A 4,299-nucleotide genomic window follows, 5' to 3' on the forward strand; every position below is an offset into this window, starting at 1 on the left:
GGATAACAAATATACTATGTGACCTCATTATGTTTGCCCCTTTAGTTTTGTCGAGCCCGTTAGATTGAGTAACTGGGCACATGGGAAATTTAAGGTTTGCAGAAACACTTTGGACCTGTCAGTGGTGTCTCTGGGAGAACCCGCGGGGAGAAATATGGAATTACCTTATGAATGAGACCAGAATAAGCATATTTTCCATTTAAGTCTCAATTTCTCAGTGGAACCTCTGGATTCCACGCAGATACTCCCTAACTCTGCACCCCCAGAATTAACAGGACTCCAGTAATATTAACTTTGGAGGTGTGGACTTACTGGGTACAGGACCAAAGTCAAAGTCAAAGTCAAAGAGTTTTATTTGTATTGGTACTCGACAGAGGACCACAAATATACATTTTACAGAAATAAAAAAAAGAAATTTCACATCTCATCAATATAATGGCAAATTTTTTTAAAAAAAATTATAAAAATTGTAGCAAACAAATTCATTTGGTGGCTGTTTACACAACTCTAATAGTTCGCTCACTCGTGTAATTCTGCAGGCGCGATAAATAGGGGCAAGAAATCTTGTGCGTGCTATAGTTACTTTTGAGCTAGGACATACAAACAGCAGGTGCTCAATGTTTTGGTCACCCCCTTCACACAAAGGACATAGCGACGATCTTCCTGGCAACCATCTTACCGTATAGGTTAATACGGGTAGGATGCCCAATCTTAACATGGTAACCGACCTCCTTGCGCCATGGGTCAAAGAAAACCCGATGTACGGGTGAGTATGTTGATATTCCAGTGAGTCTACATAGGTTTTATATGTTGACAATTTTTTACAATGTTCATAATCTAGATCATAACTTAGCTTCGGGGTGAAACATTTTAAGAAAAGTTTCATTTGGGCTGCTGACCAAGTAAGCATAATGTCCGGAGTAATTTTTGCCATTTTGAATACAGCAGTCATGTTATTTAAAAAAGTCTGATTTTTTGCTTCATCGTCAAAGGTTTCTTTTTTCAGTAGGTATCTTAAGGTGCCCTCCTTTGCGTGGAGAAGATTGTGGGTCCACCTAATTACATTAGCTACCGCTGTGGCGTAGGAGCTTGTAATGGAGAATTCTAGTCGCAGAGCTTGAACTGGTATGGAATCTGAGACCTTCATTATTCTTTTTAAAATTTTCCCCTCTTTACGATCCATATAGGTCCATTGCTTTATTGGAATATACTCAGTTGCGTATGATAGCACAGGGGGGATTTTTACTTTACATATTTTTAACAGACAGGAAAAGTGCCTGTTCCCAGTAGAACGATAGAGTCTTAGGACGGCCTCAGCGTGTACTTCAGATTTCCTCATTAAGTTTTCTATCTGTTTTACATTTGACATGTTCTTGGAGAGAATCCTGCCGAGATAAGGATATTCGTTAACTACTTCTAATTTTTCTCCTCCTAGGTTCCAACTGTACTTAGCACTTGATTTCTTCCCCGAGAAGGCCACAATTTTTGTTTTCTTTAAATTTGGGATTAAAAAATTTGCTTTTGAGTATTTGTAAAGAATATCCAGTGATTTTTGCAAACCAAAGGGAGTGAGATCAAGCATCACTATGTCGTCAGCATAGAGTAGTGCATGCATGCTGTGCTTAGCGATTTTTGGGGGTAAACTTGAGCCCTGCTGTAACTGTTTGGGCAAGTCGCTAAGGTATAAGGAGAATAATATCGGGGCCAGAAGACACCCTTGTTTTAGTCCATTAGCTGTATTTATCATTTTCGTTAAACCTTTTTCTCCCCCCATTTGTACTTGACACCAGGTACTGGTGTGAAGATTTACTATGGTTTGCAACAATTGTTCTAGAATTCCAAGTCCCCTAAGTTTGTGCCATAGGATTGGTCGATCAACACGATCAAACGCAGTTGAGTAGTCTATAAATGCTGCGTATACTGCCTGAGATTTTCCCATTACATATTTATCTAATATTGTCTGGATGATAGCAATATTGTCTGTAACTGAATGTTTCGGCCTGAAGCCCGCTTGGAACATTGGAATTAGATCCAGCGAAAAAGCCCAATCCTTTAGTCGTTGTAATACCTCTGCAGCAAAGATTTTTCCTACGGCATCCATTAATGCAATTTGTCGATAATTCCCTGCGATGATCCTGCTCCCCTTTTTGTGTATTGGGATGATAATACTCCCCTGCCAAGATTTAGGAATTTGACCAGTTTTGAAAATATGATTGAATAAGGTTGATAACAACTGGCTCCACTCCTTTGAGTTTGCTTGAAAAATCTTTATTGGAATCTGGTCTGGGCCAGAGGCACCTGTTTTTCTTGCTTTTCGGATATTCCATTCCACTGAGGTTGCTGTAATTTTGAATGTTTGTGAATTATCTTTCTCCTTTTTATTGTCTGAACTTTTTTTATCGGAGCTAATCGGGTTTGCTTTGTACAGGTCAGTCAGATAAGTTTCCCATTCCTTCGGTGGGACAGGTATTGTTTGGAGTTTCTTTTTTGTGCCTGTTATTTTAGCTATGAGGGACCAATATTTGCGTTGATTATATTCTTTTGCAGCTATTTGGAGATCGACCCAATTACGATCTTGTAGTGCTTTTTTATTTCTTTGTTTCTCTCTTCTCAGTTTATTTTTTTGTTTATTGATTTCTTTCTCAATGGACAGGGAAAAGTTCATGTATTGGGCACGTACACGTTTGTTCAGTTTTTTCTTCGTGATAGAATTTTGGGTTTTATTTTTGTTGTAATTTTGTTTATTCCACTTTTTATCTCCCGGTATAGCATGATGTAGTTTATCTAGTAGAAAATTTTTGAGTTCTTTAATTATATATTCAAAATTTTCAATTGGGTCTTCCAAGTTTGTTTTCACTAAGAGTTGAGTGTGCTCAATCAATGTAGAAATTCTGTCCAGAGTTTTGGAGCTCCAGAAAATTCGTCTCTGCTCACTATTTATCAAGACAGAACTTCTATGAAAAATTATCTGGCTGTCAAATGATGTTAGAGGCATCCATTCAGTAGTTAGATTCATTAAAGCATGGTCGCTCTCTAGGCTAAACTTTGTATGTAGATATGTAGCAGTTTCCAGCAGATTCATGCTGCAAATGATGTAATCGATGATAGAAAAGCTTCCGTTGCCCCGTCTGGTGTAAGATGCCGGAATGTCACCTTCTATGTTGCCATTCAGGATTACTCCATTTAGATTGGGTAATGTTGATAGTAGTAGTTTGCCTCTTTTATCGGTTTGTATACCTTTAGGGAATTGTGGAGTTGAAAATTCTATAGATTCCTCATTGTATAATTGTACCCATTTACTAATTTCAAAATTAGAAATGTTGCCATTTAGATCGCCTGCAATTATATATGGTATGTGAAATTGATCTTCTACTATCTGCATAATGGATTCCATGATGTCCAGAAATGTGATATCATGTTTCTTGCCGGGAGGGGCATATACATTGAAGAGCAAGATTGCCGTTTTGGATGCTGCATTATGTATTTTTAAGAAAACCTTAATGCATTGCAGATTGTCTAGTTTGGTCTGTACAACTTCCTGGGCCCACATGTATTCTTCCCTCAATAGAATGGCCAATCCACCTTTAGCGTGGCCCCGGTTGGTGGCTTTAGCTGGAATATCGTAAACATAATAACTTTTCTGAAAAAATGATTCAGTTGCCCAGGTTTCTTGCAGCATCAGGATATCTGGATGATTACTTATGGCTTCCGACATTTTATTCTTAGTTTTTCCTGCCATGTTCCACGATATAATTTTTAAGCCATTGTTAAACAGATTGTCCTGGACGTGTGGAAAATTTAGTACTATTCAAGGTCTCAGATACCCATGACCATGACTTTATACATTCGCTAAATTCCTTTTCTTTTGGGTCTTGGTACCATACTGCTCTTTCACAGTTTTCCACCTGTATTTTTAGAATGTCCTTCCCTAAGTGTTTAATTCCTGAATTCATCACACCAGTCACCTCAGTATTTCTTAGAGGTTTTTTGTATTGAGAGTTAGAGATTTGTCGTATTTGGTCATCGTACCATGAAGGGATTTTGTTTTCTTTTGGATCCACTCTTTCGATGACGTCGTATCCATGTTTATGTAATGTCTCTTTTTCTTTAAGTATGATCCCGGGAAGAACAGATGACCAGAAGGTTACTGTTACTATTTTGTTATTGTCTTGTTTCGGGAAAATTACTAAATCTATTTCATTACTATTCAAGGATTTCAAAGGCTTTATGTGGTGAAGGAGGTTAATGACCCTTCCTCTATTAAGTGGGACTGAATCCACTGGAAAAAGTTCTTCAAAT

The sequence above is a fragment of the Lissotriton helveticus genome, chromosome 2_1, assembly GCF_964261635.1.
Source record: "Lissotriton helveticus chromosome 2_1, aLisHel1.1, whole genome shotgun sequence".
In the NCBI taxonomy this organism is placed as follows: domain Eukaryota; kingdom Metazoa; phylum Chordata; class Amphibia; order Caudata; family Salamandridae; genus Lissotriton; species Lissotriton helveticus.